The sequence below is a fragment of the Patella vulgata genome, chromosome 5 (genome assembly GCF_932274485.2).
Source record: "Patella vulgata chromosome 5, xgPatVulg1.2, whole genome shotgun sequence".
NCBI lineage: Eukaryota > Metazoa > Mollusca > Gastropoda > Patellidae > Patella > Patella vulgata.
Window position 1 is genome coordinate 26,528,076 of NC_065883.2, and position 15,652 is coordinate 26,543,727.

A 15,652-nucleotide genomic window follows, 5' to 3' on the forward strand; every position below is an offset into this window, starting at 1 on the left:
TTTGTGTACCTAACCTTGTGGGTTTTCTATAAAGGTCATTGCCCACAAGTGAATTAACTGAAATATAAACATTCCAGATACCTGGTTTTACTTGATTTAATGTTGAATTCCATTTCTGGAATGCATCACTATACAAATATCATGGCAGTTATTAAACAGTGATAATTGGATATTGGCGCTTTTTAAATAGCGCCAAAACAGAAGAGAGCTTGGACCACATTCAATTCCAGAATTGTATAAAACAAAGAACTTTGAAACAAACTTTTAAAAAAAGCAGTTAAAGAAATATTTTCAAGTTAAAAAAAAAACCTTCTGATCAGCCTGTCCATTAGCTAGTGTAGCTTTATACTTCAGTTGATGAACAATGCAATTTTCCTTCAAACTCTTTCTTTGTCAAACAGACTAGATGTCCGGTTAACAGTTGAAATGCCTGTAAAGATATTATAGTAATCTGAAAAAATCATACCATTGAACTTTAAGTCTTGGAACATGAACATCAAAATATCTACCTCATTTCATTTAAGTTTCATTAATTATAAGATTTTATAGGATAAGTCATTTGACATTTATCTGCTTAAAAACACATAATGATGGAGATTAAAAACTGTGAGTCTGTCCACACTGGATTATTTTCTATAATTATGGCAGACTACAGATTTACCATCACGGAAATAACAAATTAATTGTATATGCCAACACTGAATTTAAAGCAACTTCAGGATGGAGATTTATGAGATAGAACACAGTGCCACGAGAAGGATTAACTTCTAAAAGGAAAAAGATGACTGATCATTCAGATAAAAGTAGATCAGGAAAAACATTTAATTCCATACCTTACTTAGAGTCAACATCAATATTCATGTCATTCTTGTAACCTCAGATTCATTACAAGCATTGTTTTAAACTCGAGAAGAACCTCATATCATCATAGATCAGAGCTAGCCACCTGAAGGTATTTATTGTCTGAATAACTCCTCAGTGTTTTTCCATCTTGTTTTCCAGCTGGTGGAAATGAATTGTTAATGATCAGTAAAGGACAATATTTATATTACAAGTGATTTTGGACCAATAACTGCACCCTAAGTGCTGTTCACCCTGTAGTTCTTCTTCTGGGAGGCAAGGTTTCTCGAAAAAAAAGTCTAGGGCTCCGCTGATTGAAGTACGGTTGACATGAAACTTGGCATGCTACATGTAGTTCCTTGGACAAATAAGCATCGATTAACAGACTGATTTTTGATGTTACAATTCCAAGATGGCAATGATGATGTCATGCTCGGTTTCTGGTTCAGTTATTACTATTGAGATTCAGTTACTTGATGGAAGCTGATCTATTGTTTTGCTTGTTACCAATAAGGTAGAAAGTTGTCCTGTACTTTAGTTATGGCTATTGGTGTTATATACAGCTGAACTTGGATTAAAATAGAAATCCTATTACTTAAAGCCTAAAGGAAGGTTGACTATTGAATTTTCCAGCTGCAGCGATAATTAAATTTGTGTATGTTATTCGTTGGTAGAGGATGGTAGAGTCAAGAGGAGATTATTAGATTAAGTATATAGCCTACATTGTTATAGATTGATTAGTAACACCTTCTGGTAGCAGATTATACACAGCTTCTTCTCACCGGCCTTATATAAATATCATAAGATAGAGAAAATACAATTACATGTCGGTATTACGTGTATCAAAGATAGATTTATCAACAAATTGCAAAGACTGACCTTAAAAACATTCTTAGAATCTAGAATAACTTTGCATATGTTACAACAATAATTTAATAACAGAAAATTATTCTGGGCAGTGCCCTGATACCCAAACTCAAAGTCTTATGAGGTACAAACAAGCATCGTAAATTGCGATAAATGTTGAGAATATAATAGCCCATTCAGACGCTTATTTTTAAACCAGTTCATAATCGCTGATGTTTTTAAGACAGCATCGTGTTGCGTTCACACGTACTATAAGCCAAACCAGTTTAACTATTCTGACCTCTTCGGTCAGAGTGAGTTAACTACGCATGGGTAGCTACATATTCTTTATTCGGTTATAATCCAACCCATGAACCAGTTTAAAATAAAAAGCCTTCTCGAAGACAGGTCATGAGCTTAGGTTTTTAAACTGGTTTATTTGCCCCACATTTGCGTTCAGATGCTAGTTAAACTGGTTTAACGATCCCCAGGGTTTTTAAACCAGTTCAACTTAAGCGTCTGAACGGGCTATAAGCCTCTACACTTGATTAACTATATGTGAGCTTTTATATCAATGCATTCAGATATGACAAAAACTGATGTCCACTCATGTGCACTCTTGACAGTTGGAATTTGATGAAATGTAGGCGTAAACTTTATCTTTAATAACCTCTTCGACAAATTATACATAGTTCATTGTACAAAACATTTTTCTACATAAAATATACACAAACTTGAAGGCTTGTTGTGTGTTATGTTTATAAAGAAAATTTACATGCACATAATATGCCTCATGAAACAAATGCCAGACTTAAAATATGTGATAATGTTTTCAGATGAATGAACATTGCTATTGGTACTATATATATACATGTATGAGACGATATGTATGCTATATGTACTGTATATATCTTTCACCTGTTCTTAAAAATTTTATATTTAACTAAAGGCAGGTGCTTATGTTCACACCTAGCAATTATCTTGGGCGTTCAAAAAAATGCAGTTCACTTTATACATTGTATTTTATGCCTTTTTACCTTTCAATTACCTATTTTTTGTTAAAGGTAATTGTATTGAAAATGTATGTATATATATATACATTATAATAATAGACCATAATATAATAGGCTATCATGTTTTAACTACATTTATGTGTATAGAAAATGTATTTCCACATGGATTGATGTTGGTCCAAAATTACATTTTCAAACAACCAGATAATGAAGGGTTCAGCTGGTTGATTTTTAGGACCGTACCAGGTTACATTAACCTGACTCTTGACTTCTATGAGTTAATATCATTGTTCTAAATCTACACTGAGGCGTCATTTTTATCCCCCCATTTTTATGTTGGTCCAGCTTGTTGATTTTTAAGACTGTACCTAAAAAAGATTGGTTACAATATGTTTTTTGAGTTGCATGAGTAAATATGAATGTTCTAATTCTACCAGGTATTTTTGACCAGGTAACAATTGTGGTTTCTAGCAAGATTTGATCAGGAGCAGCTTATAATGGTCAAAAACAAATTTTCTAAAGAAGTGATGAAAGAGATGAGAATGCAAACCGTAATTAGCCTCTGGATGAAAAATTCACCATCCATATATCTATTATTTGCTGTTATTTGTACCAGTAGTTTTCACTGAGTTTGCATAAAAAGCCGTACTCACTATATCCCCCCCCCCCCCATATTCTAGGCTGTGAAACAGTTATATTCCAAGGGTTGAACTAGGGGTTCAATCAGCCAGTACCTAAATTACTTGGGAGCCATAGTGTTTTGATGGATGTGGTGCTCGCTTACTAATTAGGAAGGGTTTCCCCTTGTCAGAGGTGCCCGATGAAGGGTCTGGCAAAGGAGGGGGGAAAACAAGGCTTCTTGTATACCATTAGCAGCAGGTTAAATGGTAATCCTGGGAATGAATTTGTAGTGGTGCTGTCTCAATAAGCCCGTTTGGTAAGACGTTACACAACATTTTGTTTCCTGAATGACGGTCAAAAATAGCTGAAATTAAAAGCCTAATTGTTCTAATGTCAGCAGATCTTATTACAGTACGCCATGATTCTGGTTCTAATTCCTGTCTGCTAAAACAAAATCTGAAAATGAAAACAATTTGTGCAAATCAAGACCATTTTGTAATCTCTATATCTGAATTGAATTTGAAATCAAATAAATGAACAAACTGTCAAAATTGACATATATATGAGGTCCCAAAAGGGTTCACTGTATGTAAATATAGATTGCTCAGTGTTTCCATTTTGTCTGAATTCTTTGGTTGAAAGCTTCAATTATAGTATAACTGTCAAATTAAGATGTCACAAAAAAATATATATATCTTTTCCATGCTTGATTTTCCTTTATAGATACGCTTTCAATGTAGATTTATTTGCTTTTTTCTCCATTGATTTTTGTCTGGGAGTAACAAGAAGACAGTTAATATCACAATGGATGATTTATCATGGGAGCTTGTTTAACTTTGGGAGAATTTCAATAATACTAAAGTAGTAAAGACAAATCATGCCTGTATTCAAAAGTTGCATTGGAACAAAGCCAAGTGTATAAGAATAACATAACTTGAAAGTGACAGAGATAGTTGTGAACTATGGAGGCTTAGCATATAAAGTTTCTATATGTTTGTCTTAAATTCTTGTCTCAAGATGTATTAAATGTAAAGCATAAAATGATCAAAATAGATTAAAGGAGTAGTCCCATATATATTTAGGCGAATAAAACTGATGATAAAAATAGATTAAAGAAGCAATCCCAGATATATTTCAGTGAATAAAACTGGTTTATTTATGGTTCAAAAAGAGCGAGAGAAATGGGTTAACATTCACTTGACACAAACTAGGTCATTTCGGGACTAACATATTGTTCAATTATTTAGCTGTGGGGGGACAAGGAGAAAAACCATCAGGTTGGAAAAGCGACCATACTCCTTGTCATGTACAAGCAAGGAATCGAAACCACGTCCCTTAACTTAATGACAGACCTTATGATCTAAAGCACACATGTTAAACCTTTCGGTCGCCCAACCAGTGGTGGCGCCCCATTAATCTGGTCTGCCCTCTGTTTGCCCCCCCCCCCCCAATAATTTTAGAAAAGAAAAAAAAATATTTGTGATACGTTTCGGTAATCAATACCTTCTACGGTGAATAAATCCCACATCCCCACTTAGTCATAAACTTGCATGTTGTAGCATTTCCGACAGTCTATTTTTCAAAATTTTCTTGGCGAGGTCCCCAATGGACTCTCTACTTTGGCGCTCACAAGGGGAATTCGTTGAGGTTCGCAAGTCCGTTCGTTGGACATTTTGTTCTCTAGTCGGATAAACTAGTGATCAGGCGACGAACGGTATCTAGGCAGATCTATTTATCTCGACGATCGGTGCCTAGCTGACAGAATACTGTAAGACAGCATTTCCGGCAGTCTATTTTTCAAAATTTTCTGGGGGAGGACTCCCTACTTTGACGCTCGTGAGTGGGCTTCGTCGTGATTCGCAAGTCCATTAGTTTGACACTTTACCTCATCGATCAGTGCCAGACTGCATTTCCGGCAACCTGTTTTTCAAAATTTTCTGGGGGAGGCCCCCTACCCCTAGTTGAAGCTCGTGACTTTGCCCCCTTAACCTTGGACTTTGCCCCTCCAATCACCGACGGCTGGCGCCGCCACTGCGCCCAACCTCCAGGATTTAAGGACAAACCTTTATCCAAGTACTGTCCAAGTTGTTATGGTCTGTTTAGGCTGTTATTGATTTTCTACTGTCAGTAAATGTCCAGCCTACAGTCATACCAAAAATCACATTTCAGCAGCATTATGTCTCACCAGCACTTGCAGTCAAATCAGTGGTGCATTTTCATGGTGTTGCAGTGTATAATAAATCATTGTATTGTTTGGAGGTAATACATGTGGATGATACTGATTAAAGAAGATTAGATCATTTATTATTTATGTCAAGTATAGGATTACGATTAGAATCTTGTCTGAAGGCAGAGGTGATTATCAAATATTGATGGCAACTGGTTTCTATTTGTGTGCAAGGTGCAATAGCATTTTCATTATGATCCTTTTATTACATAGTATTTGATATGAATCCATCCAGATCATTTAGTGACTGCTCTCAGACGTGGAATGATTTAATATCTGGTTGAGCCATCATCTTACACGTTTAGCTCAATTTAACTAAGTTTGCACATCAAACTCACAAAACATTAGATTTTCAAGCACAGATACCACAGAACTATAAACTAGTTAGTTATATGAACTTCCCAGCTATTATTGCTGCTAATTGTCTTGTGTGTTATGGGGGCAATATCTACATTTGTTACTCTTAATCCAGGCTGAAAATATAATCAAATTGATTAAGTTTGTTTAACAAGTAAGTTAGGAAATATATCCACACTTCATAAGGCTTGAGTGTAATAAGATCATATATTTGTTAAAACTGAACACCACTGAACCATTTTTGGTTGACTGCATTTAGAGATAACTTGCATTGTAGTTTGCGAGAGATTCAAAATCCCTTATATAACGATCAGCAACTTTAGGAAGAGAGATGGATCAAATGTGAAATTCAGCAGGTGGCCATGAACCTTTCTTCCTTATTTAGATTCAACAAAAACAAGGGCCTAAAAGTGGTGTTTATACTTACAGACAATAAAAACAAACAACATAAGTTAGATAGCACCCTGGCCTTGGTGTTCTTTGATATCATTCAGAGGTTGATAGAAAAAAATAAAGAATTACTAGTCTGTATTTACACTTTGTTCTTGAATATAAACCAAAGATCTGTACAAAAAAGTAAAAGAGAAATTCTATTTGGGGACAAACTTTGTGTGTTTTCCCCAGATAATCTTGTTCCTCCCACTTCTAAAGACTCCTCGCCACAGACAATTTTATTAAAATAAAACTATATATTAGTCCAGAAATGACCAGACTATTGTTAAGTGGGAATATTAATGCAAGGTAAGCGTTAGGTAGATATTTCAACCATTATAAAGCTGGCACTCTTAAACCTGACAATAAGGTTCTCTGACAATCTTAAACCTGGAAATAAAGCACCTGTCACAGACATTGTCAGACACCATCTATTCAGTGCCTGGCATTATGTCTGGAACAGATTTGTACTTTTTCATTGTTTTTATTGATATTTCTCTGACACAAATTTAAAAATGTCGCATTCTAGTTCATGTACTGGAACATCTAAAATCACTACACTACATGTATTTCCAGATCTGCAGGATTCTTGTTACGTTTTAGATAGATTTCATCATTCTTAGACCTCATATCTATTGATCCCTTTATCTGAAATTTCTTTGTGATCTGTTATTTTCAACACACAAATTTATATTGAATTACTTACTGATAAAGAGATGTGAAACCTTCGATTGTTCTACAATCGCTTTCAGAACTTCCAAGAGATGCCAAAGCTTTATAATATCAGTAAAAGCAATATTGAATTTAAATTAAAATTTACACTTTGTTATTTCTTGTTAAAAGATGTCAAAGTGTCTGTTAGATTTCATTTACATGACTCGAGCATTTTCAATTGATCCAGTCAGAATATCCCCTGTTTCTGCTATTCAAGCTAGATTTATTGACGATAGTTAATGCAGCTCACTTGATCTAGCCCCAAAAAAATGTTCCTGTATAAAACCTATGGTTCATAATTTCATGCTAATCAAGTTTTCTTAATGGATAGATAAATATTTGATGTCAGATTATTGATGTTATTTATTCTTATTATATCTTTCTCATATATTATGAATGATTTTCATGATTCTTTTCTATGAAATCAAGTTCCATCCCACTTCCTATGTGACCCAATCGTATAATCTTTTTTATATGCCTGGTTGTATATTGTTGTCACCGCCTGATTCTCTAGTGGCTAAAGTTTTCTTTAGATTGGCACAAAATTTATACACTATAGTGTTTACTTTCATGAGAAATTAAATTGAATAGGGTTTAACTTAACATCCTACTTTTCTGCACGGATCAGCCAATTGAATTATATAATAAATGTTAGAAAGAACTAGAGGCCAAATTATAACTGGTAATTACTTAAACATACATTATGCAAGAGCTAAATCTGATTATTGCAAGTCTTTATTTAGGCTTCAGATGTCATAGAAATTATAAATTGGATTTAAACGGGATTTCGTTGACTAATTTAATTTTAAATGGCGTCGTAAGCAGAGATTAACTGTTGACGTCATACTCCCGGATCGAGGCTAAATGATAGAGTGTACGAAGCGAGCCCGCTGTTGAGCGATGCCTTAACAAATGACATCTAAACTATTTAAAGTACAATAAACTAAACATATGACAAATTATACAATTCCCGGAGACCGTGTAATGACTAATACAGACGGACAGGCCTTCTGTCTTAATAATATCAATAAAGATATTTTTATTTCCCCAATATTATGTCCTATATTCAATTGATTTAATGCATGCCCAAAATACAATGAGAATGAAAATTTACCCTCTCACTCATTTTGTCCAATTGTTATAAAAATCCAAAAAGGTAAAACACAAATTCAGATATGATGGCAGCAGACAAAAGACAGCAGAGATTATGTAGGTGGAGTTAACGCCTGTCAATCAAACGATCGGCCATACTAAGAATCGGTGAAAATGGATTTCAATCCCATTTCTAGTAAAAAATTACACTGGTGATAACTATGTTCAGAATAAAGTAATTTGACTGAAATTTTCAATATATTCTTCTTTCATCATCTATTTTTTAACTGTTATAGCAAGAATGGCTAACTCCTTATAAAAATCTCCCATAATGTATCGTTAATGGGCTGTTACTCAGTTTTTATGGGGGTGGTGGTGGATGATCGAATAGTTAGTGTGTGCGCGCTGTATCATAAGGGTTTATCATCTAGTCAACTGGCGTTGTTTTGATTCTCGGTCATAAGTGGCAAGGAGTTGGGTCACCTGTCCAAACTCGTGGGTTTTCTCCAGGTCCTCCTGTTTCCTCTTACTGCTAAAAGACCCCTACGCGCAAGCGAATTATTGAAATAAAATTGAACCATATGTTAGTGCCGAAATGACCTAGTTTGTATCGAGTGGATGTTAAACTCTCTCTCTCGCTCTCCCTCTCTCTCTCTGTTTTTATACTCCCACTTTGAATTTCAGCAATTTCCGTTAATTACTTCTACAGTTATTACCCTTGTTTCACTTTGTTGAACGTTGTAAAAGCTCTAACAACAAAAGTTATCATTCAATCTGTATGAAATTTATATGCATCACTTATATTAGTAACACACTGAAACCTATTGAATTTCAGCAATTTCCGTTAATTACGTCTTAGAGTTATGGCCCTTGTTTCATTTTGTTTCACCTTGTGCACACTTAAACAACAATAGTAATCAGCCGATCTGTATGGAATTTATATGCATCATTCAAATTAGTGAAACAAAGAAGCCCAATAAATTTTAGCCATTTCCAAATGACTTCTAGAGTTATGGCCCATGTTTCACTTTGTTGGACCTTGTGAATGCTATAGACTGACAAATATTATCATTCCATCTGTTTGAAATTTATATGCATCATTTAGTGAAACGAAGGAGTCTATTTAATTTCAGCAATTTCCATCGATTACCTCTACACTTATGTCTCTTGTATAACAATGTGAATGCCCGACCCTCGAACAACAAATGTTAAGGCCCTTGTTTCCAATTTTAGAACTTTGTGAACCCTCATACGACGAAAATTATAATCTGATCTGTATGAAATTGTCTTGTAAATGCCACCCATTACCTGCAAAAGAAAAATATGCAACAACTCTTGTCTACTGCTCAGGCGATTTAATTAGCTGCTGTGGGTGTATGTTTCATTATCTGGCAACCTATCTTTTGTGTCTTGTAAAAATACATCCTCACGAAAGTATTTATAGGGTAGTTATTTCCAATAAAGGTATGACAAATTTGCTATAAGTAGAGACGCCCAATCTTAATAGAACAAGCCAACAGTGAGGCTGATGTCCCCCGCCGAAATCCCAAAATAAATAGATGACACATTAATTAATCGCACATTTATTTTTTTCAAAAGTATCGAGCAATCAAATTATACACTAAGTTTCAGCACTCTCTATCAGATAGAATCAAAGTTATCTTGTCCCAAAGCATCGACCAATGTTAATAATTGAACTCAGCCATGACATGACAGCAGAAAATACTCATTATCAAACTTAGTCAAGGTAATGATATAATAAAGCTATACACCAAGTGTCCTCACTCTCACTTAATTAGATCTAAAGTTATCGTGTCCCAAAGCATCAACCAATCAAATTGCTTATCCCTGCTTACTCTAAGCAAAAAATTCTCATCTTCACACTCCATCAAGGCATTCACCTAATAGCCACCTATGCCAAGTGTGAACATTCTAACTCAACTAGAATGAGAGTTATTGTGTTCTAAAGTCTCGACCAATCAAATTGCTTATCTCTGCTTAACCTAAGCACAAAATGCTCATCTTCGAACTCCATCAAGACATTAACCTAATAAACACCTACACCAAGTTTGAACATTCTAGCTCAATTAGAAAAGGAGTTAATGTGTTCCAAAGTCTCGGCCAATCAAATTGCTTATCGCTCTGCTTACCCTAAGCAGAAAATGCTCATTATCGAGACTTAGTCAAGGTATTGATATAATAAAGCTATACACCAAGTGTCCTCACTCTCCCTTTTAATTAGAACTAAAGTTATCAGGTCCCAAAGCATCAACCAATCAAATTGCTTATCTCTGCTTACCCTAAGTGGAAAATGCTCATCTTCGAACTCCATCAAGGCATTGACCTAATCAACACATACACCAAGTTTGAACATTCTAGCTCAATTAGGAAGAGAGTTATCGTGCCCCAAAGTATCAACCAATCAAATTGCTTATCTCTGCTTACCCTAAGCAGAAAATGCTCATCTTCGAACTCCATCAAGGCATTGACCTAATAAACACATACACCAAGTTTGAACATTCTAGCTCAATTAAAAGTTATCGTGTCCCAAAGCTTCAACCAATCAAATTGCTTATCTCTGCTTACCCTAAGCGGAAAATGCTCATCTTCGAACTCCATCAAGGCATTGACCTAATAAACACATACACCAAGTTTGAACATTCTAGCCCAATTAGGAAGAGAGTTATCGTGTCCCAAAGCATCAACCAATCAAATTGCTTATCTCTGCTTACCCTAAGCGGAAAATGCTCATCTTCGAACTCCATCAAGGCATTGACCTAATAAACACATACACCAAGTTTGAACATTCTAGCTCAATTAGGAAGAGAGTTATTGTGTCCCAAAAAGTGTGACGGACAGACAGACGGACAGACAGACAGACAGACAGACGGACGAACCCATTTTAATAGTCCCCTGCTTTCTTCGAAAGGCGGGGGACAAAAATACTGGATACCCTGAAAAACATCTTAAGGAGCAGTTGTTATTTCTTAATCAAATGGTTAAGCGGTTTTTGGAACATTAAGGGATTTACATGTACAACAGACCCTGCAATTAAACAGTGGAAAAAGAAATTGGCAGAAGAGAATCCAAGATTTTACTAAGGGTTCAATATGTATGGTAAATGGACAGTAAGTGACGACAAATACATTCTAAAAATGGTCCCTCCCTTTAAACAAGTTACGGGATAAATAGATTTTTTATATTGTGAGGTAATTTCCCTGCGAATACAGAGTTTTGAGAAGGATTTGAAGCAAATTTTTGATAGATTAATTAGTTTGAATATGTTTCTAGCCCATATATATCATCAAATCACCCAGTCTGTACATAGGAAGGCATCTTTAATTGTAGATGCTTCCATTTGGCAACCCTCATTTGCTTTTAAAAGAATTTGAGACTGCTCAGTCTGGCAGCCTATTTTTAATGTCAGCAGGAAAATGATAAAAATTATTGTGGAATGATTGCCATTTCAATGAAGCATTTATTTTTAAAATGTTAATGGAAATATAATTATACCGTGAATCCCAATAATATTGGTGTTCCTTAAAACATTGCATGACATTGGTGCCAGCCATACAATAATTCACCTTGTCTCAGTCATTGTTATTCAAAAGAATTACTTCATGATTCTAAAGTACAACAAAATTGTTGGAAATATATGTAAATGATAAGTGGTATCAGGTATTGTAGAAAGCATACCCTGCCTTACACAATTAAAGTGTGCTACAAAGAGAAGGAATACCCTATATATAAGTGTCAACATATTACATTTTTTCTTCATAGAAAATTCTTGTATATTTTTAAGTCTTCTGTGACCCTCACAGCAGTTGTTTCCAGGAAAATTTCTTAACACTTTCCTTTTATGAATATGGACGTTTTAAGAAATGAATTTGGTCCGTTCTTGCAAAAAAATGAATCAGCATGTGAGACCTGTCTACAAATATAGCTATCTTAATCATGAGACCTGAAGAGTCATTTGTTTAGGTGTGGAGAATTTGTTTTGTAACAACGATGTACATGTAGGTTCAGTTCAGACGTTGGTTGTGGACTTTTGTATGAAGCTTTGATGATATTGTTAAGATGTTGGCTGTAATTTCATCATATTGATGTAACTGCCCTAGAGGTGTAGATCAGCCCTACTTGACATTTTCCTTGACTTTTAGATATATTTATGCTATGACATTTCACTACCTTCATTCTGCTTACTTTTATATCGAGACTGTCTTCGCACAATTAAATAACTGAAATAACCAATTAATTTTAGACTTGTGCTTAAAAGTACACATGTACATGTACGGATAGCATTTTATAGATATTGACTTTCTCCTTTAGATTAGAAAGAGGCAAACATTGTTTATTTTTAACTTTTAAATTATTTGCATCACAGTGTTATAGCGGGTGGCTGATAGTGAACAACATCCTCCAAAAATGACGAAATACCTAAAAAAAAAAGTGAAACTGATAAAGATGCAGGTGTGACACTTTCAAGAATAATCGAAGAAGGCGTTAAACATGTATTTATTTCTTTGAAGGCCTTCAAATGATATTCATAGGTTTGGGAAAACATTTTAAGTATTTGTAACCACATACGTCAGATTTATAGGTACGAAAAAAAAATTCAGATTGTCATGCAGTCAATTCAATTATAATGTCACTCTCACAGGATACTAATTGTCTTTGACAAAAACTGTAATTGAAAGAGGATTTCTGTTTTATATTCATTTTTCATTGAGATATGACGTGACTACTCTTTTCACCGTTGAACTGTTAATAAAGAATCAATTATTAATCTAGTAATTTCCTAGTTTCAGTGTAATATTGGCCCAATAGGAGCGGTTATTTAATGCTTCTGTTGGAATTTGCCGATCAAAAGGGAATTTGTAGCGATATTTTTCAGGTTATGTCTGGTTATGCCTGTTGAATTCTCATTTAATTATGTGGTGTATATTACTCAAATTACTTTTATATGAATATCAAATCATATCCACAAATATGTACCTGTATTTATGTATTTTTTATTTCTTTTCAGGGCAAAATATGAACATTAGTTTTGTACTAAAACAGATTTAAAAAATAAAATTGTAACAGCTCCTATATTTTAAAGGTAAGCTCATTTAGCTATAAGTATAGAGATACATGTGTGTATCATGCATGATGCAAGCCATGCTTCCTCTTATTTAGAACACTGGACACAACTTCTTTTCTTGTAAATGCTCCACAAGATTTTAGAGGTAATGTTTTCAAACTCACAGAGTTATTGCCGCTGTCATCGAAACTTCAGACTCTCCTTTCAATTTATGTTAAGTTATTGCCCTTGACTGTGAATAAGCTACTCATATTTGGTACCTGGCAGCACTATATTACCCTTGTCATTAATACATTTTAATATTTCACATAGTAAGATTTTTCTTTTAGATTTTAAAAAAAGTCTTGCCTTGCATGCATTCTTCAACTAGTAATAAAGAGACAACTTTATAAACACTTATGTATTAGAAAAGTACATTACTACACAAAGAGAAACCAAAATGAATGATATTGGTATAACACAGCAAATGTTGGTTTTGAAAACATTGAAATGTTTGAGGCTTTTTACTGAAAGGTTTTAGAGTAAGGGTGATAGTATGAAATATCTTTATATTCATAAGAACGTAGATAGTACACATAGGTATATACTTATAGATTAAGGATCAAATGTATTAAAGACATAATAGTATATTATAACATTATAGCTCAATATTTCTTATCAAAAATGTGTTGACACTTTGCCAGAAATATTTGTCATTTGAATTTCCATAACTATTTCATGACAAGTAACAACTTTACCATTGCAGTTTATGTACGTCTTTGCGTCTGTCAATTTGTCCGTTTAGAAAGGGAAGTTATTTCTTTGTTTAGTGGAGAATTTATTATGATTGTCTTCACATGAAAGAGAACAGGTATGTCGTGTCTTGATGATTTTATAGCTGGTTAAAGAGGCATTTAGTCTTGTCACATAAATTAGATGGGGAGACCATTGTCATACAGCTTTTGATGTTTAAATACATATATTTTATTTTATAAGTACTGCCAGTAATTTTATACATTTTAGACACAATTTTGTTTAGTTTGACTACTGGTGGTAATTTGCTGTAAAATAGTGGCTCTGTTGTTAAAACCCCAACTTTTCATCTATAGGGCAAGGATTTAGTAACTCATCAAGACATTGTTGAAAAGTTTACCTCGTCAGGAGCAAAAAGTGTGCCCTTAGGTATCTCTCAGGAATATTATATTGAACTTTAATATATAAATGAAAGACTATTATTGTTGATCTATCTCTAATAGATAACAGTGGGTTTTCCTGTATTTTCAGTTTTCTCCTTCAGCAATGATCAACTTATTTGCAATGATATCCTTTTGAGTTTCGCTACAATTATTAATGAGAAAATCTGTACAATTATACTGGTAAATCATAGAAATGTTTCTTATCATAAGTGATTGAAAGCATAAAATATTTTATCTTATCTAAATCTTGTAGATATGATCTTTATTGTCAGTAGTATTTATAAATTGTTTGTGGTAGATTAGTAGCATGCATTATTGCTGTGAATATTTGAGTTGACTTTTAACCCTTTTTATTGATACATGATTTTTATATTGACTTTATAAAATGGGACTATGATTTTTATATTGACTTTATAAAATGGGACTGTTTTGCTATCTGCAATTGTGTGAATTTAGTTGTTCAGAATTTTGAGTGGCAATATTTCAAAAGGGAGAAAGCAATTTGTTCAAGACGCACATTGTAGTTACTTGTTTTTCTTGTTAAACAAGTTTTTCAGTTTTATAATATACATAATAGGACATCTATTTCCTGTACAAATTTAAAAAATGTCAAAGGTGACAAGAACGTTGGTTTATTGTCATTATAAATGGGATTCCAAACTGTGAGGATGATAAGAAACTAAGCCCACTTCATAGTCAATAAAATGTTTCATCTTATACACTTGTATATCATAAAGTTGTGTTATTATGAACACAAAGAAGAATATTAACACTTAATTACACCTTTAATAACTTATATACAAAGACATACATTAATAATAACATGATTGAATGGGTATATGTATACATATGTACATACATCTTGAATACACTTCATACAGTTTCTTAAATAAAACTAACTGATCCATGGTGATTTATTATTAAATATCCATAATTTATGAGCTTTTGTTGAAACTGTAGGTTGTTGATGTCAATATGTTGCTTACTTTAATAGGTTGGTTTAGAGTACTGAATGTTATAGAACTTCCTTAAGAGGCAGTCATTCATGCTATTTCTGCTTCATCAAGCAGAAATAAGTGTTGAATTATCTTCAATGATGACAGAAATAGATAAAAGCCATTGAATAATTACACTAAGTATACCAATCAGATACAATTCTATAACAAGAATGGCCGTTAATATCCCAGAACCTTTAGTTAAAGTAGACCGACTGCCCTGGAAATCCTCACATAATGGAAGAGATATCAGCCAT

General features: G+C 33.8%; 1 protein-coding gene across 4 annotated transcripts in view; it reads left to right on the forward strand.

Annotated features, from left to right (window-relative positions):
- LOC126821837 (neurexin-3a) overlaps window positions 1–15,652 on the forward strand; it is a 120,177-nt gene that overhangs the window by 12,373 nt on the left and 92,152 nt on the right. For 3 of the 4 annotated variants that reach the window (XM_050550342.1, XM_050550344.1, XM_050550345.1), the window contains exon 2: window positions 13,169–13,243. The gene's annotated coding sequence lies outside the window, so the exon portion shown is untranslated. Of the gene's footprint in view, window positions 1–13,168; window positions 13,244–13,981; window positions 14,076–15,652 lie in introns of those variants that run through there. The other variant, XM_050550343.2, reaches the window with a different exon arrangement.